Source organism: Lycorma delicatula, chromosome 2 (genome assembly GCF_047948215.1).
Source record: "Lycorma delicatula isolate Av1 chromosome 2, ASM4794821v1, whole genome shotgun sequence".
NCBI lineage: Eukaryota > Metazoa > Arthropoda > Insecta > Hemiptera > Fulgoridae > Lycorma > Lycorma delicatula.
Window position 1 is genome coordinate 167,973,859 of NC_134456.1, and position 23,467 is coordinate 167,997,325.

At 30.2% G+C, this 23,467-nt stretch overlaps 1 protein-coding gene across 1 annotated transcript in view; it reads left to right on the plus strand.

Annotated features, from left to right (window-relative positions):
* wb (wing blister) overlaps window positions 1-23,467 on the plus strand; it is a 351,334-nt gene that overhangs the window by 453 nt on the left and 327,414 nt on the right. The gene's annotated exons all lie outside the window — the stretch shown is intronic.

A 23,467-nucleotide genomic window follows, 5' to 3' on the forward strand; every position in this document is an offset into this window, starting at 1 on the left:
TAAATATTATTTTTTTGCTTTAATTTACTAACTAAACAATTAGTATATTGTGTGTATGTGTGTGTATATATATATATATATATATATATATATGTATTCTTGGTAGAGTAACATTCCATCTGTTAAACAATATCATTTAAATCTGTGAAGTAGATTGTCAGGTAGTGTTAGATGATGTTTTTCTTTGAAACGTGGAGTTTTTTTTATAGTTAAAGAGTGCATTGTACCTAGCACATTTTGAAAATGCAGGGCAATTGCAGTAAAATTATTATAACCTACTTAGCTCTTAGTTTGAAACATACATAAATTATACCGTGTATATCGTAAATCTATTTTTTTTTTTATGTGGATAATACTAACGTCATTATTGTTATTATTGTATAGTCAGTCGATAATCTAATTTCCCTTGTTTTTCTGTTACCAGTTGTTTGTGAACATTTAATTACCTTTCATCAGGATCAGTTCCGCTAGCAAATTGAATGGAAGTATTATCGATTAACTCCATTCATGTAAATCGATTATCATAAATTCTTTTTGATATTAATTCATGAGAAATGTTTATATTCTAAAGTTAAAATATAACTATTCTATCGTTACATCTATTCGTAAAGTAGATCTACACATTGTAATTGAAGTCCGTAAAATTAAATAAAATAAGAAATATATAGAAATATATATATATTTATACGTTGCACGTATAAGCAACGAAGGTACAAGAGACAAAACTCAAAGTTGTCTTCTTTGAGATCAATGCATTGATTATACATTGAATCTCTGGGGTGAAAAGAGTGGTGTCGCTAGTAAGGCTGAATGTCATTTCAATTTCAAAAAGTATACTAATAAGCTGTAGTAAATTAGGATCGATGAAAAAGGAATCTGAAACCAAGTTACTAATTATTTTCTTTGCAAGCGAGAAGGAGATAGCTGTTATTCTTCTGAATTCCAATCCCATTTTCTTAAATGACTTCCTCATGTGGAATCGTCTACAGTAACCGTTATTACATGGTTTCCAACATATGTGCTAATAAATTACTACAACATAGTAATTTAAAAAAACAACCCTGTTCTTGATTATTTTTTTAATTCGTTTTAGTTTATAGAATATTAATGATGATTTTATTTGGGTGTGGGAATTTTGATTTTTTACAAAAAATAATTAGCAGTTATATTTTAAGCACTAATATTCAAAAATTTTTCAGAGATTTAATTTGGTGTTTTAATGCACTTATTTATTACCTTTTTACATTTTTTCTTTGTTATACTACCACCACCTCAAGCTAGTGCATTTTTCGACCAACCGACTGCATTTTATTTTATCGTATATTATTGATAATAGTAAGTATATTGTAACGACAAAAAACAAATCTTGATTTGCAACATCTTTTTTTTTAAATTCTGAAGGACATCACAAATCTTCAGCCGTCAGAATAATTAATGTAATTTCCGACTAAATTGGCTTTTTGTAGGTGCTAAAATTTGATCTTTGTTAACTTTCTTAATAATTTTAATGTAGTTATATTTTAAGTAATAAATGTTTGTTAATTAAAAAAAAATATAAATCATGCTCTTGCGTATTCATGATATATTAATTTCAATAAGTTAAAATTTAAGTAAAAGAAGTGGTGGTCATGTGGTAAATAAGATCCGTCTTTTTTCTGGTAATAATTAGATTGTATTTTCATCAATGATTTTTTTCTATTTTTAAGAAAATTACGTTCAGATCTTACTAGATAAACAAAAATTTCATCTTGAGAGATTTTGAACTTAAAGTGAATACGGTAATTCAATAATTAAAACAAAAATAGTTTTGAATCGACAGAAGCAAAGTATGAAGGTGGTGTAGATGTCAACAACTTCGCTGAGCAAGGGGCAACATATACTACTGCTGAGAGCTTCACGAAACAAATTCACTTTCTTGATCCCTTACAATATCTCTTGAAAATATCACTTACATAATCCTTGAAAGGTTTCTTTCTTGTGATGCTATTAAACATGTGTATACACATACATACGGAGCGCGCGCGTGTTTTAATGACACTATTTAAAAAAAGTAATTACATTTAAAAAAATAGAGTATTATTTTTATTTTCTACTATTTCGTTAATAAAATTTTAGTATCGTATGCTGTGTTTACATCTAATTATGAAAAGAAAATGAGTTTTTAAAATACGCAAGTTTTTGAATAAGATGTCTTACTCCTGTTTACTTAAATAGATACGTAAGGTATATTATTCGCTGCTTGAAAAATACCTCCTTAAAGGTTTTTCTATCCTTTTTCTTAATGTAAACCATAAAGTAACCATTATTTTACTAATGGTTTTGTTTTTTTATAATTCATTTCTCATGATTCCATACAGTAAAGTTAGACTCTTACAGATTTATTCATCTGCCGTGCAAAATTGTAAATATAGAAAAATTTTTATTTCAAAAGAAAAAAAGAAAAATTCGTCTGTATTGCAGAATTAGTCTTTTTTTAAAACCTTCCAGGTATTTTAACCCCTTCAGCCTAACTGAAATTAAAAACAATAATTATATTATTTGTAACATTTTTTCTTTCAAAATCGGTTCTCCATTTAAGACGCGAAAGACTCAATGGTGTCATAGAGATATGGGAGCTCTTGCTCTATCTAATTCATAAAAATTGAAACGTGGTGATCTATGAATTATTCTTTGTCATGACGTGTTCTGCTTCTGAGAGCTGAGAAAAATCTGTATGTTACTGATGAAGCCTGAGTCCCTTAGCTACTCAAGTAATCTAGGTCTCTGTATTAGAAAAATTCAAATATTGTATTATTTTAGATAATTTTTATTTGTTTAATGTTACATTTCTGGTGTTTTTTTTTTTTTAAAACGGATTCTTCCTTAACGGAAAATTACAAAATTCAGTGAGGTCAGAGAGGTTTGGGACTTCTTATCTTCCCTGTACTAGCTTTCCATCAATTAACTAAACTCGAATTATTGTGATCATCTGTTACATTTAAAGACTTGCCGAAGTAAAAACTTAGTGATGTCGAATCAAACGTACACGGTGTAATTCGTCAAAGTGTAAACGTAACAGGACGTCATCGTTAGCAAGTCAGTTGCCGATCCAATAATCCATCTTCATCAGCGCTTCAAGTGGGGTTTCTAAATTTTGACGCGTAATAAGTTAAAATTAACAGAATTGAACATTTTTATCTTTTAACATAAATTATTTACAGGGGAAATGCTAGTTTAACATCTTTTTAAAACGTAATCAATCAGGTTGCGTTTAAGAAAAAATAAATAAAATAGATAGATTTGAGATAAAATAGATACAGATATTTTTGTAGAATTTCGTATAGGACACTTTTTTCTTTACTTAAACAAGTTTTTTCATTATTTACTCGTTCAGGATCGATTTCAACAAAATTTTCAAGTGACACATATAAAGGAAGTAATACAATTCGTAATAACTTTAACAATGGAATATTTCTCTTTAACCTTGACCAAAAGTTCCATTTTTGGAAAATAAAATTTAATGAAAAATATTTTTACCGGTTTGGTCCATCATTTTTTTCTGCAATCATTGTTTCTGAGAGTAGGTAGAATAAATATTAGCGATACGCGAACTTTATTCGCTTGTATAATATATTTTACAGAATTATAGCTTGTATAAGATACTTTTAAAGAAATGTGTAGTTTAATGTTTCATGTAATAATATACAATTTTTTAGGGCGTACTCTTTTTTAAGCTAGTACACAGTAAAACCTTGTTTGTGAATTCGGGAATGTGTGGTTTAAGATAAGAACAAAATAGTATTTCTTGTCCAGACATTGATTACGTAATCTTTAGTGTGATATAAGTTATTCATTCAACTTTGTAAGTTATTCATTCAAAGGTAGTAAAATAAAAATCATTGACGGGAATGCATTCTATTCATAGAATAGTCCATATTATGACCCTGAACTTGCTGATTATTTTAGTTTTAATAGAATGACAATATTTTTTCTTTTGAAAAAAATCACGCGTTTTAAAATCGGTTTTGTAGGCACTTGAAAAAAGTATAATTACTTTAAAAAAGCTATCCATACTAGTCCACCTTAAAATAGAAAGTGAACAGGAAATGAAAGTCACAAACTTTACAGATAAATCATAAAGTCAGTGTTATTTTTACTGCCCATTTAATTAGGAAATTTCAAACACATTCAGTTCTGTAGATTATGTTTCTTCTAACCGAGGAAATATGTTAAAGGCAATATCGTTTCCTGAATAAAGAAAGAGAAAGAAAATTAAGAATAACTTTGAACATTGAAAATAAATTTGGTTATTCTTGGTATATCACAATACGAAATGTTTTTACGTGTTGCCATTTACTTCGATTATCCATTTATGTTGATTAATTTTTCCTCATTATATTGCAACAGATGTACGGATTTAAAAAAAAGTTGTATGGAAAATTAATTTTACTCTGACGAATGGATTCTTTTTTTTAAAATAGTGTAATCATTCAGAATGCATATTCTTATAGAAAAATGAAACTCGTTCCATACCTTGATTATTGTTTTCTCTTAGTTTTTTTTTGGCATTTGGGAATACCTTAGTTTATGTGTTTTTATGTACTGTACGTTTGCGAACATGTTTGTAGACGATTTGTTAACTGTTTAAAATCATGATAAAAATATTGTATCTATGTCAAAATTCATTAAATATTTCTTTCTTTGCATAGTGAAGATTGTGCACCTAACCTTTTTTCGTTTTCGTTAAGGAAAAGGTTTATCACTACAGTATTAGCTGTTGTTTCAAATTTGTCTGTTATCTATAAGGTATCGTAACTGAACGCTTGTAACTGATCTAAGTGTTTTAACACAAACAGTTTATAAATCCGGTGTATAAAATACAAGCTACTCTAGAAAATACCAGATTCTCAAGAATAATAACCATGCCAAGATTCCTAGATAAAATGAAGTGGTTTTCCGTTTTTTCATTGAGCCAATTATATTATTGCATATAAGAGGAGCTTATTGAAACGGAAGACGTTCCGCGTAACAATCTACATATTTAGTTTACTGTAATAACTGTGTAAAAACATCAAGAGGAATCGATTTTGACTGATGCCTCTTATATTTCAGGTAATTTACTCATGTTAAAATCATAAGAAAGCTCGGCATAGATAATTTTCAGGAACAAATTAATACTAGCTTCCTGTCGTGAAATTAGCGTTATATACACTGACTACTCAACAGGAGAAACTCGAAATAAAAGGCTAAATAATTTTGTTCAAAAGCAAGACTACCATAAAGTCACTGAATGGGATGTATATTTTTTTACGTTTAAAAAGTTATTGCAGAGAATTAACATATTTAAGTTATTAATAAAAAATAAAAAAAAGCTTGGTGTATTTTTGTCTCATAATAATATTATTTTATTAAGTACGTAACTTTTTTTTGTTGCCATTATTACATTTTTTCCTTGGTTGCATGTTCCCGAATGTTTTCACATGCGGGAACATGCAACTAAGGAAAACATGCGGTGCCAAGGAAACTTGGCACCGCTTGTTTACCGCATCATGAGGCGGTACCAGATCTTCATTTCAGTAGCTTGTCTTGTTCTTTACCGCTGAAGAACGTCAATTCATTAAATACTTAATGTATTATGTTTTTTCACTAAATCTGAGCCTGTTGTTAAAAGCCGCAGTGTTTGACCTGTTACATTAATACATTGCGATTATGTTTTTTATATTAAAAAATATTTTCTACACAGTTGAATCAGAATAATGCCAGAATATTACCGAATCCATAATTATGGTGATTTTTCTTAATATATGTGTTAATTTTCTCCACACATCCTTTAAATTAAAATCTCTGAAAGAAATGTTATCTCTTTATTATTTTAAAAGAGCTAATTAAAACTCTTTTTATGTGAATACTATGTACCGATACCAAAGCTAATTTCACAAATATTAAAAGTTGTACCACTAACTTTTATTACTGAATTCATACGCAAATAATCGATAATTTCTTATATAATTAAATCTCTTGTTGTTTTTTAACATCTTATTTTTTTTATCTTATTTAAAAAGATTACCGTCAGGATTACTTCCTACTTCTTTATACACTGAATCTACTTTTTTTTTTTAATTTCTAATTTACATAAAAATAACCTAGAAATATTTCTTAATATGAAAATAATTCTGATTATAAATCATAATAGATAAAATCTTAGTCGATCAGAAAAACGAAGCGTAGTAATACTTTTTTGAAATTGTTAAAAAAAGAAATAAAGATCCGCTTTAAAATTACGTGGAAATTATGCTTTCAATAGATAATATCTTATGGAAAATAATCTTCTGCAAACACCAAAAATTTTATTTTGAGTCACTTAATTATACGGCTCAGTCATCAGTGAGTTACGATTCATTATCAGGGGAGTTGCACTGTTTTTAATAGCGGTTGTCTTGAATGGGTTACAAAATTCCTGAAGGGTATAGTCAAATAATATCTATACTATTATTTAAAGAGGAAAAAAGTTTTTGTTTGCACGGGATAAACAAAAAAACTATTCGATCAATCGCAACCAAATTTTTACCCATGTTGCTTGGCATAACCGAGAAAGTTTTTAGATATATTTCATCTCGAAAAAAAGTATATGTAATAGTGGAGATTTATCGGTTGAAGCACAAACTTTAATGAACTGTGAGCTGTGAGTCTTTACCGCTGTGTGAACTGGGTTTCAATTGAATGATTTGAATCAATCAAATGAATAATATTACAAAAATAATAAAATTAAATTTACGTTAAATAAAATAATATTAAATAAGTTAAAAAAATTTCTGTTTAACAAAAATTGGCTTCCCGTGGAGACTGCATGATAGGCTAGAGTGATGAGGTATGCGAGTACCTCGTGGGAGGCTAGACCAATCATCATCTTCAACTGGTAACAAACGGGGTGTCCCTGGGGCGCTGTTTTGGGAAGTGCAATGGGGTGCTCTTATAATATCTCTGCAAACAATCGTCCGATTTTCAAAATTCAAACGGGGTATTTGTTAGTAGGTTGAAGAAAAGTTTGTATGCATCAGGTACACTATCGATCTAACCGATCACGATTATTTGTAAATGTGTGTGTGTGCGCGCGCGCGTGAGTGAGTGTATTATGCACGTATATGAAGTTTGTCTGTTTGTTTGTTATCGCATAACACGAGAACCAACCGACCGATTACTTTAAAATTTGGAGGATACATTCATGTTATCTCAGGGAAGGTTTTAAGGCATCGACCGAATCTCCATTGAAGGTTATGATATTAAAAATATTCATAATTTCTTCTCTCCCAAGGAGGGTGAAATTGTGAATTAACGTAAAGTGCGGGAATCCAGGTGGTGGAGTCTTTCGGGAAGATGGAAATGGCGACTGAAGCAAGCTCTGCGGGTGTCCAGGGCGCCGGTCCCCCTGGAAAATTGGGAATGGCGAGCTCTGCGGCCATGGGATGGGCCCCTTCGCTCCGAGGAGCCCGTGGTTGGTTCCGGGATTTGCCTTGGCTGATCTGAACCCCGAGGGTCAGGTTCTGGGTAGACGGGCCGGCTAGAAGTTATATAATTATGCTTGTAAATCTCACATTATTCAAGCGAATTGAGATCTTGATTTTAAGTGCTTTGCAAATAATATACTGATCTCCATGGCAGAATGGTAGGGTCCTGGCCTTTCACCCGGAGGTCCCTGGTTCGAATCTCGGTCAGGAATGGCATTTTCATTCGCTACAAATTTCCATATTCAGATTCCCACGTACTAGCTTCTTTGTAAGCTTCTATGGTGAATTAATTCATCAGCCAAAAAATAAAAATTAAATAAATAAAAAATGTTTTTAGCATAGGTCGGTTCTACTTGTAGCGGAATGTGTTATTTAAGTCTCGGAGATTGTGCGCTCAGTCTGCCCGATGTAATTCTGAGTGCTGGTCACTGCCGTTTTATTTCGAAACTCGTAGGTTGCTGTACGTGACAGGAATTGTTTTATTATTCTGTTGTATGATTTGGCATATTTTGCGTGCGACGTGTTAACTTCTTTCCTGAAGATGTAATTTTTTGTGATGGTTAATAGATGATTATCTTATATATCTTGTGTCGCTAGCTGTGTTTTTTGAATTTGTTCTCTATTTTATATGTTATGTTTACGATTTTGGATGGTGAACTACAACATCTTATCATAAATACATTAATTTTAACCTTTAATATATATAATTACTTTTAATTTTTTGTTGTCTAATTTGTCATCAATTTATTGTCAATTTTTTCTAATTTAGTAACTTCTGGATTGTTAGTTTAAATTCATAAATTGTTTAATTAATATTTCGTATTTCTTGAAAAAAAAAGTTCTTCGCTTTTGTGTAGTTCACCTGCTAACCAAATCCAAGTGTATTAGAGAATTGCTGGAGTTTTCATTGTGTACCTAAATGAAACTTTGATGGTACAGTATTATAACTGTAATAATTTTTTTCTTACATGGTATTATTGTCCCATATTGAAGTTTATCAAATAAGAATGCATTCCTTTTCAAGATATTAATTATTTTTAAATAGTGTCACAAAACTTAACTTATTTTTCAAAATAAATGAAGAAAATAATTCTTAATGTTAAAGTGGTGCAACTTAGTATACGGTCAGCGTCATCGTGAGGTCTAACACTACGGTACATGTGGTCTACCGCATTGTGCGTGATTTTTGATTCACCCCTGCCACTCAAAGTCGTAGCAATAGACGCAGGGATGTCCATCACGAAGAATAGAACTATTTCTAAAATTTCGTATTCGTACAGCCTCAGTTTGCAGTTCAGACGCTTATTCATGTAGGTGTAGTGGAAGAAAGTGTTGCGCACTTGCTCAGTAGTATGTTGTATTTATGTGATAATTAACTATATTACGTGATAGATTAATAAGTTAGGTTTAGATCAAGATTAAGGTTAGGTTTGGCAACGTAACGATTCCGTGAACTGAACTTCGTACGATATCAACATAACCTAACGTTCGCTTCGCTGCTAACATCGTCTAATTAACGTTAAATATACAAATTAATACATGACATAACTTCTTTGAGTGCATTTTTGTGGTAAACCGCGTAGTAAAATGTAAACTTGACGGTAGACCGCATACTAAAGTAGCACCGTTAAAATTACTTATATTTACATAATTTCTTACGATTCAGAGACTTATGAGTGTTTCTGAGAAAGTTTCATTCTAAATATTACAAACGAAAGAAATTAGGTAATGTAATATTCAGTGAACGATGCATTCAACCTCTAAATCCGGGCTAATCAAACCTTTTAACTCTTTATTCCACTAAACATCATCCTGCTTTCTGCGTATAGTCAAATTAAGGGTTCACTTTATTATTTAAATAAAAATAAAATTTGTTCGGAATATTCCGTAAACGAATAATGTATACGTTTTTTTGTTGTTATTATTGCATGTTTTACAGTTACTACGTTTTTCAGAAAGTGGAAATGTTCGTAGAAATGACTATCTGTAAACAGTAACAGTAGATAAAGATTTTTTAAGAGTTGTTTGTAGTATCTTATAATGCATCTGGACTATCCAGACCTGTTAAATTTATTCGTTGCTAGCTCCTCAATATTTTCTCCCGTTGAACTTCTGATGTTGAACTCTGATTAACAGTATTTCTGCCCTGTTAATCCAGAGATGTAACGTGACACGGGGATACTCACCGCAAAGACAAGGGACGCAGTTGCCAATAATTCTCGCATCGGCAAAGCCGCAATAGATATCAAAAGACTTCTTCAGTATCGTTCGAATCGAATCAGTTAATCTAACCTAACAACCACCGGGTTCGTTTAGTGGTGAACGCGTCTTCCCAAATCAGCTGATTTGGATGTCGAGAATTCCAGCGTTCAATTCCTAGTAGAGGCAGTTACTTCTATACGGATTTGAATACTAGATCGCGGATACCGGTGTTCCTTGGTGGTTGGGTTTCAATTAACCACACATCTCAGGAACCGTCGAACTGAGACTTTGCAAGACTACAGTTCATGTACACTCATACATATTATCCTTATTCATCCTTTGAAGTAATACCTGAACGGTAATAATTCCCGGAGGCTAAACCGGAAAAAAGGAAGGAAGTCTAATCTAAACATGAACAGCAATAAATATTAATTTAATATTGCAATTAAACTAGTCGTTAAGGTAACAAACGGGTTACAATAAGAAAAAAGGTTAATATTTCTTGTTAGTACCTGCCAAAGAGATCTATCCGTATAGTATTCAGCAATATCCATTCAGAAACATGTTTGTAAATGTATGTGATAGTGATACTTAAAAATCAATGCATGTACAGACATACACACACAGAACATCGTGCTGAAATTCACATATCTCTTTAAGTTTCAAGAATCACAAATGGTATTTCTTATCTTAGCTCAGTTTTAATTTTGTAATGTATTGTATTACCTTAAAAAACTGGAAGAACGAAACTTCCATTCTTATTTTTATTTTTCTGACGATTTAGTAATTGTAAATTAGGAGGGATTAGAGACCCGATTTATCAAGAGTTTCTTGATAGTAGCACTAAGATTGTTGTTCAGCTATAGGACTGAGGCAGAACTAGGTCGGATGTATTCAATTATTTTACAGAACCACACATCCTCCTCATGAAACTAACCGAATTTGACCGATCTGAAAACAGGAAGAAAAGGCTAATAGTAAGGAAGAGGATTGGGTGATAAGAAAGGAAGAACTTTCGGAGGAACCGGAACAAAAAGGCAAATAACTCCACCAGGAAAAATCCAAGCCCCAGTAGGTGAACATTTTGCGCACAGACCCATTTTAGGTCAAAATATGTTTACCCAGATGGTAGCAGCATCATTACTGATAAATGATTTATCATCATAAATGTATGACCTCTTAATTATTTAAACCGTCTATGTTGGCCATTTATTTTTATCGTTAGGATCAGTTAACCTTTATAATTCAAGAATTGTTGACCTAATTCTATACAGGGGCAAACGCCTTAATGTTTCATAGTTACAGATTTGGCAGTGGCTACTTTGTGACATGAAAGATATTTCTTGTTAGTTATTTAGTAGTTATTATAGTAGTTTCATGTTAGTTATTTCACAAGTTAATTTGTGGAGTTAATTTTATAATCCATTCAAACTTTTTTAAGTTATAATGGTAATTAACGTAAATTGTAATGTAAATGGTAATTAACGTGACTTAATTAAAGTAGAGATTAAAAAAAAACTTGAATATTTAAATCTTTGAATGTTTTAAGTTTTAATGTTATTTTAAGCGTATTAATTACTTACAGAATGTACTCATATTACTGGAGAAAACATATTTTAAAAAATTGATTGTAGAAATGTAACAAAATTATCTTACCTAGTCTGCACATTTCATGTTTAACTTACTATTGAATAAGATTATTCTGAATTTATTTATTTATTTACAGATATGACATCACTTTTATTTCTGTGCATCACACCTACTTACAAAAAAAATTCTTTTTATTATGAAATTTGTATTTAAATAAAATAAAAAGCGAATAAAATATCTAAACGTAAATTTCTACTAACAATGTTTTCAAAAAATTGTATAATTCCTGTTATGGTGGAATGTTTGTACTGATAAATAATTAATAAATAAAAGAAGATACACACACACACACACACACACACACACACATATATATATATATACACACACACACACACACACCTCATTGGCCTTTTTTTAATTTTACCAGCCTATAAAAATACGACAGTTTTATTTTTCAATTTTTATTTTCATACGTATGAGATCTGTATAAGAACAGACTACCCTTATTTTTTAAATGCAGTGTCGATCTGGTGTTTAATGTTGGTAAGCTGTCCCATTCAGTTTATGAGTCAGTCGATATTTGTACATGACACACAGTTACGGGAGTGGGAGGTTGTTCCATTAGAAACTCTGTATACATTTTCGCATGGCTCTTTAATCTCCGAAAGAAAAGCAAATTTTGTGTTTTTGTAGCTTATATTTTTGGTAATCAACGCAAAATCATTGATCAATATTGCACCCATTTGAAAAAAAAATCCCTTTCTTCTAACAGTGAGTAAGATGGGTGTCTGCTGCTGTCTTTAGGAGCTCACCTCTGCTGGAATTTTTTGATTGTTGTTCCTCTGAAAGTCGATCACCCTTTTCCACCTTTACTTTTCGTAAATGTCCCTTCTTTACTTTATTTTACTTTATATGTCCCTTCTTCCTCATTTTCGATTCTCTGAGTAAAATTTAGAATCCGAACTAATGTACATTTGACAAAATTATTATCAATTTTTTAATCGAGGTCGAGTCCAAGTTACAAACACACGAACCTATAAATGATGAGATACTGTTTTAATTTTTGAACTTACTCAAGCTCAAAAATTTTTGACAGATACCATTGAACGCATTTTTTAATAGCGGTCATTTCAGTTAAATTTTCTCGTTCTAGGGAAGAATTATCTTTACACGGATTTGAATACTAGATCGTGGATACCGGTGTTCTTTGATGGTTGGGTTTCAATTAACCACACATCTCAGGAATGGTCGAACTGATAATGCACAAGACTATACTTCATTTACACTCATACATATCATCCTCATTCATCCTCTAAACATAAAGTATAAAGTACTTTATTCATAAGTATTATCTAAACGGTAGTTACCGGAGGCTAAACAGGAAAAGAAAGAGGGGAAGAATTATCAAATCAAGTTTAGAGAAAATTGCCTATTCGAAAATGACTTTGTAATTGTTTCTTAAAATCCGTGCCGAATAGTAGCAAATGAATATTTGATTCGCATAACATTTTGACCTTCCTGATATTTTGTTGAATCTGGGGTTCCTAAGCAGCTGCATCCCTTGTTTGTGTACCAGGTGCGTCTGTAACTTGTTACATATCGGGATCGCCAGGCCAGAATGTGTTAATAATTAAAAGCCATTAATAGAGTAATGGCCGGCGACAATACTGAGGAACCAATGGGACGAAAATGAAGTATATCTTCTTTAATGGGGCGTGAACTGTTCCGCTGTAACTGTTCTAAGTAATAAATAAACAATAAAGAAGATTTAATGACAATTTTAATTATTCTCACCAAATGCACCGTATATACAGTAGAAATTGTATTCCTGTAATAATTATCTAGTTAGTTTTAGAATGTTGATAAATAAGTACATTCAAAGTAATACGGCCACATTTTGTAAAACTAAATTTTTCAGGAGAGTTAATTATAACTTTCGTGTTGGGGAAAAATAATTTCCTTTTTGGAAAGTAACGTATTTTTTTTTTTTTAAAGTTTGTATCCCAAATTTGAATATTTTAACAAATAATCCATACAAATCTAATAAATGAGTTCAGAAATATTTTATCTTACTTTAAAAAATGACCGTACTCTGTAAAACTTCTAGCAATTCAACCCTTCTTCATATTTAAAAAAAATAATAATAAAAGAAATAAGTAAAAATTACATTATTAAATTTCATCATAAATCCATATTTACTATTATTTATAAATATAAAAGAATTATACCTAATAACGTTTAATACTAGAAGTTTTCTTATCAAAAAATAAAAATTGTTTTAAGTAGATAAAAGATTATTTATGAATACTAATAGTAAATGAAAAATGTGGTTTTAATGACTTGGAAAATAAGAATAATTATTCACATTGTTGTATCGTTTAATCAAGAGAATTCTGCCTCACGCCACGTTTTTTGTGGTTTTTTTTTATATGTGGCCCTACATTTTGAGGGTATGATATAAAATTTCGTCTTAGTGGATGGATTTAGGACTAAAAACAATGCCGAAGACCTTTTTATTCATACAGAACAAAACCCTCCCTCCCACTCACTCACTCTTTATGTCTGTGTGAGTTTTTAACTTGAATATTTTTGGGAGAGTTTAGTAAAAAATAAGCATAAGAAACTGGTTGCAAGGTCATTAATTTCCAATTTGCTTTTTCTTATCAACGGAAATGGCGGAGAAAAACAAATGAAGGTTTGCATTATATTCTATGCGTAAACAAAACGACTGCACTCTTCTTAGACTGATTGCCTAGATTGTCAGAAGTTGGTTTTTCTATAATCTCTTAACGGAGCAATTGAACGTTGAAATTGCAGCTTCCGGGAAATAGGTGAAATCAAATTTTTATTCGTGTCTAATGGATCAATTAAAATTTACTTCTACTGGTTTATTTAAAATTAATCGAAACTGTCAACATTAATGCAAATAAAACAAAGTTTTAATATCATATAAAACTTAATTTTTTCTATGTAGAGGCTTATAAAATGCAAGTTTTTAAAGATAAGTTTTTATTTTGTGACGCATACTAGAGTTTAAGTTAAAAAAAGAGCTGTTTTAAAAAAAAGTTTGAGAAGAATTTGTGGAAAGACTCTGTTTATTAGTAGTAATAGATAATTGTAATTAATATATATATATATATATATATATATATATAAAAGATTAATATGTACATAATTAGCAGATTATTTTAATGAACTAAATAATCATATTTTACAATAATTAAAAATAATAAAATCAGTGCACTTCTATATACACATACCATCATTCAGTTCATAATACGAGTTAACATTATGCAATTTTATACACGGTAGTTTTACTTATGAATTTTACATCGGTTAAAATATTAATTATACTTTTCATTACGCCTACTACCAGTCATTATTTTTATAAATAAACTATGATCATTATATAAATTAACTGTATTTAGTATTTTTTTTTTTTTATATTATGGTCTTTGTTAATATTTAATTTTGCTTTCTTGGAAAAGTCTCCGACTGAATTAATTTACTCCTAAGTAAAGCGATATTACGTTTAATTACGTCATAAACATGTGAAGTAATTGCAAATACGTTCTTTGAATATTTTATTTATATTCACGTCAGATTTTTTTTTTATATTCCTCTGGCTTTCATTAAATTTGTGTAGATTAATTTACAGTTCCGATTTGTAAATTCCTTGATTTTATAATTTTATAAATTTGTATGTTAATATATTTATTTACATGTGAGAGTTATGAAGATAATTTATTTATGCTATTTATGCGTGAATAGTATTTTGTATTGATTATTGACAAAGAAAAGTTTGTAAATGGAACAAGAAAATTAGTATTTGTTTAATTAAAGGAGTAAAACTGTCCATTTTTTCATTATATTTAACTGTTTAATAAATTAGTTATTTTACGGTTAATTCACTGTCACTATACTGGCAGAAGAATTAGGCTCGTTATTGATTATTTAATTATTTAAGAGTGATAAATTAATTTATTCGAGTATTCTGTTACGAAATACTGGTTATAAACAGAATGAGGAATATTTTCATTCACACTCCCCACTATACTGTATTCTTTAGTTCTATTATATCTTCCATTTATCTTTTAATCTTTGTTTTTCATATGGCATTAGTATGTTTTCTGCTAGATAAATTTCACTGAGCCTCTAATTCTTAAGCAGAACAGAGTGAGAAGGTTTTATTTGAAGGGCTAATTAACGTTTTCATTTCGATTAATTCGGTGTATTCTCACATGTAACAGTATAATTGGCACAGTAAAGAAGGCAAAGGAAATCATTTCATTCCTTATTTTCCTAGTAGAAGAAGCATGGTATACTTATTATTCTTCAGTTTATCGAGATTGAGTTTTGTCTCGTGTAGACCTGCTACTACTTTGATTGCAGCGAAAAATACGTGTGTTACAGGTATTTACTTTTCATGACAGTATGTGTACTAAATTTTTTAAATATGTTTAATTTTTATTTGAAAAAATAAACTTTAATTCTAGTATGCTTCACAAACGAAAAATTTATCTTTAGAGTTACATTTTGCGAACTTCTATGTGGGAAAAATTATGTTTTATACTATAATAAACATTGTATATCGATATGTTATTGATAAACTACATTTTATTGGATCTTAACTTATTAAAAAAGTACAGATTATTTCTTAGAAAAAAATAAGTGATTGAAAAAGAAATACACGTGGTAGAATGGAGACTACATTATTATGTTCTTATTTCACAATTTTGTGTAGAGATTGCGCAGGAGATACCCCGCTAGCTTTCTGTGCGGAAGCTTAACAGTTCGAAGCTTGGTCAGACACTTTAAGCTTTCGGTACGTTGATGCTCTCTCCCGGTAATCATTCTGTTGTCGGGATTTAATTCATAATATCCGATAGGGTATGATAAGTCAAGTAGACTTACTGTACAAATAAGAAACGTAGCCTCCACTGATTATCCTGTATTACAAAGTCGCACTAGAAATCCAAAACTTTCCAAAGATCGTATTAATTAATTACGTTGAAATATTTGATTAAATTCTAGCACAATTTATAGATACTTTTTTCCATTAAAGAAAATATAGCAGATAAAGAGAATAATAAGTAGCAGCTAATACAACATCCCTTGTATTAGATCACCGTCAGACAATCTCAAATGAAACGCATTTGAGGTTTCAAATGCATTTGAGGTTTTCAAATCTGTCTCTACCAGATTTGACAGTCATTTTCGTCCAAAAAAGGTTCCAAAATATCAGTTTCTTCACTGATTACATTTTTACACATCACCATGTCAAACTCAGTTGAATGCAAATAATATTCATTTCTAGTAATACCTTCCTAAGTAATACCTTCACCATCCAAACTACAATGACCATTACTTTCACAGAAAGTAGCATTAACTGGTGCCTACTCAAACGATTCATACATCACGCTTATAAAAACCATTAGAATAGATCCAATTCTTCTATTCAGCGAACATCATTAACCCATCCTGACCAAAAATTATCTGGTGCATTTAAAAATCCACTAAATATTAAAAATATGTTGGTAACAAACACTAATCTGGTATTCTCTTCCTTGTGTGAAGAGTTTATCATCAGTATACAATTAAAAAGTACAATATTTTTATTTTTGAATTGAAGATTTGACTTAACCAAGGATATCTATTCTGATTTTGGGATATTTCCTGAAGAATGCACAGCCGTATATTTTATTTATTTTTCATATTAATAAATCCTTTTTTTGTGATGCATCTACTCGTAGTTTAAAATATGGAATTAAGAGAATGCTAATCAAGCATAATAATGTCTGTTTAAATAGCGGCAAAAGTTGTTTTGATTCGTTTCAAGTAGAATTATTAATTATCGTTATTTCACTGATATTTATTTGTAATAATCTGATTTATCTAAATTTTTTCACAAACGTGATGTTAAACTCTTAAGTTTGATTCAACAGAATCTACTGTCCACTTTGAATTTGTACAGAATAGTTTTTTCAAGAAGCAGGCCTTGAACAAGATACAGACACAACAGTGTGGGTGGACAAATAACTTACACTCTGAATGAAGTATGTATACACCAAGTGTGTGTACGCGCGCGCACGTGCATGTACACTTACCTTTCATACCGTCTTCTTGTCTTGTTAGTCGCTTTATTTAAACTCTACACGCTCCATTGACAAAATATTTTATACTTAAAAATATTTCTCTCTTTTTCTTCTACTCGCTCCCTCTCACATACTTTCGAATTCTTCTCTCTCCAAGCGTATATGTTAGCATGTCTTGTGTATAATTGGATTTGTTATTTTTAATTGAACCTCTCCTTTATTTTAACCTCCACAAAACATCAATGGAGATGTTTTTCATTTACTGAAAAATTGCAACTACTTCCTGGAAGTCATTTATCAATTAAACTTTTATCTTTTTGTTTCTATTTCCATTACAGACATGTGTTTTGTGAATATAATTTTCATTTGTATTTTATCCGGCATAATATTTTTATGCACAATATGTATAATTCAGTTAAAATCATTCGCTGTGTAGATTAAAATATCGTAAAAAAAGGAATGAATATTTTGAAAAGTTAGAATGTATCAAAGGTTACTTTAATTTGATAAATGTTACCCGTAAAAGTTTAATATAGATTATTTAATTAATATAAAATTATTTAATTTAATATAAAGGATTTAATAGATTATAATTGATTGCTTCATTCATATAATATTCTGAAGTCAGTTATATGTAGCGCAGCTTTATTAATTCCGGGCCTACTCAATTTTGCCCGTACCTGTAGCTTGTTACACCTCGGATCACCAGACCAGGATATCGTGTTAATTTTGAATACAACAATGAAGCGGTGCCCTGGAGGCAATATCGAAGAAGCCGTCGTCATTAAAATAAAACTCTACAGCGCAACAGGAAATTATGCAGGACGTAGAGATAGATAGTAACGCTTGATTATCATAGGCAGAAAACTTTTAAAGGTCTGATCCATCTATCCTAGAAATATTTTACCAAAAATTTCGTCATAATTTTTATCACTCGATGCGTCTCGGCACCAGTTTACTTACGCGTCACTGAATGTTTTATCCTCGCTAATACTTTATTTGTTGCATAGTCTCCTGATGCGGTACAGAGACCGGTCGAACTAGTCTACCTCTCGCACGGACGCGTGGTAAGTTGGTAATTGGTAACCCAGTGCACCACTGTGACACTAAGTAAAAGGTATGTAAAATTGTAACCGAGTTAGGGGTACTGAGGATTACGGTGGACTTGAGAAATCCATAATAATGTAAGTCCTTAATTTGAGGTGATAATTTCATTTTTGATTTGGTGTGTGTGAAAAAATCTTAAAATAATATCTTAACATTATGGAACACTGCTTGTTTGAGTATATATATGCATTATCCACTTACACAGAAAAATACTCTTTTTTCATTTATTCATTACAAAAAAAAAAATCGCTAATATAAATTGAAATATACCAAATTATTTCATTTTCAGTAATCTTTCTTGCTAAAGATATTTTTCGTTTATCGTAATGTTGTTTGATTTCTAATGCTCTATCAGTATATTAAAGCGAAGTTTAAGTAATTGTTTAAAATGATCCTCGTTTACTGAAAAAGTATTTTCATTGTCTCCTAAATATTAGTTCTAGTTTTGACAGATAAAGCAACGCATTTATTGGTAAATATAATTAAAAATCTATTCAAATGTACATTTTGAATTGCATTTTTAAACGTTACGTCAAGCATCTTGACAGTTTACTGATTAGCGAAAATATTTCCTTATACTGCAATTACATTTTTATTTTTGTTTAGTTTAATAATATTGAAGCTAAAGAATATATACTTAAACGATACCATTTCATATTGTATCAAGACCGGTATAACGGACCTGATTAACGGATTCCTACCAATTAAGAAGAAAATAGTAGAAAATATAATAATGGGAGGAATTCAGAAAGGGGCTAAAAGAAACTCTTTTAGTAAAGGTAACAAGCTCGTTTGACAATCGTCTTTTGTAATACTGCCCACTGACATACTAAACAGATGTCGTTCCGTGAGAAGAGTTACCGACCAAGGTTTGGAATTTCATGGAAAAATGTGAGGGTGGTCGATCATTCTCATGCTTCCAGTTGGGTCCGGTCCGGCAGATAAAGAGGATATAAATATTCCGGGGAAGATCAGTTAAAAATCAGTTCTGCGAAATCAGTGTAAGCGAGACGTTGTAATGTGAGTCTCCGAGATGTCAGTCAGCGAGATTATTCTGCGTGGAGGTCAGTGAAGAAGCGAATTTCTAGTAAACTAAGTTCGGCGCGATTTCGGTTACGTTAAATGAATTCCAGTACATGAAACAAGAAATGGTTCGGTGAGTTACTGTTAGACTAGTGAAAAAAACAATGTACTAAATTTCATTCATAATCTGTTAGGGTAGTTTTATTTGTGAACAGCAAATGTATTTGCAGTAAAAGAACTTTATACTTATCTTATTTATTGTACTATTATTAACATAAGACTAATGATTAAAAGTATTAAGACTAGCGGTCATGCTAATGTCTTTTGTCAATGGGACTGAATTATATTTAACTACCTGTAAATAAATACTGAAGATTACTTTAAATTCTATATTGTATGTAACACCTGTTTATTATTGTGGTTGTGATTACTATTTTTATTATATGTATTATTATTGTCGTTCACTACTATTATTACTATTGCTATTATTATTATTTATTTGTCTTGTTTTACTTATGTTTTTAAACTAATAAATTGTAATTATATAAAAATTTTCAATTGCCAATCTCTCAGCATCCTGATTGAGCGGCGAACACGCGACAATATAACAAGTGAACAAGTACACACCGTTATTGAAATAAAACCGAACCATTTACTAAATAGAAAATCTGAAATTAACTGCTTATAATGTAATTATCATTATTAAACAAGATTACTAATATAAACACAAAAACGAACTAAACTTAAAATAAAAATAATAATTATTTATTTTATAAAACCAATATTTACGATAACATTTCGAAAAGAGTATTTACCTGTGCTTATAAAGCATTTATTAACAAAAACAGTCGTTAACTACAAAATTTTACCTCATTTCCTTTCACAATCCATGTCAGAAGGGAAAGGAATTGAAACTGATTTTTCACTTTCAACTTGAACAGACAAGTAAAAAAATTACACCTGTAATTTTGTAATTAAGATTTATTTTTACTTATTTATTATTGTTTTTATATTTTTATAAATACAGATGTATGCTTGTGTTATAATTAATAATTTTATTTATTTTTATTATTTTCTATGGCTATTTTTTATTTATATTTTCTTTTGACATAAATTATTGTATCTGCTGATGATAGTTATCTACCAATCGAAATACGGAACTAGTTTTAGATTTTTTTTTTGTAAACTATTTATGAGAATTTTTTTCTAATTTAATATTATTTCGGTTATATTCTAAATATTTAATAATTAAAACTTTGTTTTAAAATTATCATTTAACAATTTTAATATTTTTTCCAGTTTCCTAGTCTTAAAAAAATAATCTATTTTTTACAGGACTTAATACAAAATAAAACATAACTTACTATGAAAAAATTAGTTGTTTATGAATTTACTTTCATTTAATTGTAACATTTTCTTTTTACGGTATCATAAAAGATCAATAGTCTTTATTATTTCTGCATATTAAAGGTCAGTTAAATTTTTATACAATTGCGAGTTAAGAAGAAGAAATGAGCTGTAAAGAATGCGGCAGTAATCGTTTACAATATACATAGCTAGCTATATGTGCTGAATTTTAACGGGATCTTTCGTTACGCTTCACTCAAATCCGACTGATTTGTTAATTCTGTAATAGTCTAGCTTTTGTAACCTTTTATTACGTAGCACTATTTTTTTTTTTTAATACAACAAAATCAATAATTGAAATAAATCTCCGTTTATTTAATAGGAAGAAGAAAAAGTTGTTCTAATATAAATATTATCGCCAAATAGTTTTATAAAACTACATGTAAAAGGTGCAATCATTTTTTTTTTTTGATGAGATTAACATTTAATTCTATAATTACATATGTAATAAAAAAAATGTACGGTGGTGTTAAAATGAATTTCATATAAAAATATGTTACATTTAATACCGGATGATCGATTGACCAAAGTTGTGATAAGTTTTGTTTTTATATAGCTATAAAAAATATTTAGTGTTTTCATTTCGCATCTAGAGAGCTGGCTCATTGTAGTCCATGACCAGGCAGTCTGATCAAAATAGAGGAGGTGAGTGTAGGCCGCAAGTAAACACGTGCAATGTGTTTGTGTAGCTTCTCTCCAAGGATTATTATGTCTTGCAGCGAGACCGAGAATGGGTCATTATTCTTCCGATGTTATTTTTGTGTCCTGTATATAAAAAGACTAGTAGTAAGGATTACACCTCTTAATTCTTTTTTTATCTCTTATACATATGGTGAAGATTTTTATATTAATCTTAATATTTATAGAATATATTTTTATTTTAAGGATGTTCCAGGTGTAATATTTATGTCGTAATGAAAAATATTGAAAAACTAAAAATAAAGTTGTGTTGGAGAAGAATAATGATTATGATATCAGATAAATTTTGAAATGCTATGAAAAATTAATTAAACTTAATTTGAAATATAGGTTATAGTCGGAAGAGCAGATGTGTAACGATGAAACAAATTATTATGACACATAATAACTTAAGTAGTAAATTTATTTTAAATTGTTGACAAAGTGATGGGTTTTTAAAATTCTCTCGTTGAAATCGAAAGTGACTTTAAGAATTATTAAACATTTCTTTCATTTATATTAACATTTATATTAATTTTTAGAGAAAAACATTTTCAAAACATTTTTCTTTAAATAGAAACGGCCTGAAATGGGCTGCGGATCGCCAAAATCGATCTCAACTTTATCGCAGTTGATGCGTAAGATAAACACAATGGAGTTTTATTTATTACTCAGACGGAAATAGAGAACCATCCGTAACTCTATAAAACTCAGATTTTGCAAAAAGGTTGTATAGGAAGCTGTTGTCGAAAATTTTAGTAAGGTTGCACAATTAAAGCTGATAATTAATCCTTTTAGTCAAAAGAGTGTTTCCTCCATGTCTCCAATCGCTGAGGTTTACCATCTAAATTCACATAGAAATGAATAAATTACTTTAAAAAAGATAACTCCTTTTCATATTCTTAGACGATTCCAAATCTTAAAATATGAGTTTCGTTGAATTTGGCAAGCTGTCCGGGTGGATCGGTTTTCTTTTATTAAAAACAGGTGTAATTCTGAAACTTTTAGTTCCCTTATGAATAAAGATTAGAAAAACAAATATTTAAAACTCAAGTAGAGTTCTGCTTGACAACATACTCGAATGATTTTAACGAATTACTACTGATCCTTAAATATCGATGATAATCTTTAAAAAATTGATAACAGTTTTAGAATTCTTCTTTGTTATATTTTTATTATCTGTCTTCGGAAACGATACTGTTACATTTCGCTAAGATCGGTATTTGTAAAATGATTGTCAGATTTTGTTCATCGAATGATTTTTAACATTTCTTGAGGGATCGTGTAAACGTTTATTTAATCAATGTTACATTTTTTATCTCTTTAATACAATTTCCAGCAACATTAATACATTGTCCCATCCCTGAATCGGTTTATTTATGCCTGCAACAAAGAAATCTTTTGTCTTGATGTCGGAGTAGTTTAGGACATTTTCTTTGACGACGCCATTGTAATTAAACTTCTTACTATGTAGCGTCTGCTTGAGTAGACCAAACAAGTGGGAATCTGATGGTGGCCAAGTCAGGACGGTGTGGGAGATGAGGTAGTACTTTCCGATGTATTTGTCGATGGTTTCTCTAGTTACCCGTGTTGTTTGAGGCTGGGCGATATCGTGAAGCAGCATGTCTTTATGTTCAGATCCAGGGCATTTTTTCAACACTATTGACTTCACTTCATTGATAGGTTCAAAATTCTTTTCTTGACAGGTGAACACGTGTTCTTCCACTTCCTGCTTTTTATTCTAGTTCATAATTATAAATCCATATCTCATCACAGGTTAGAAGACCTTCCCGCTAATACCATTGTTTCAGCTCTGTGCGCGTACGTAGTCTTGTGATTTGTCAATTCTCTTGGATCCGATCTTGCCCTTGTTTTATG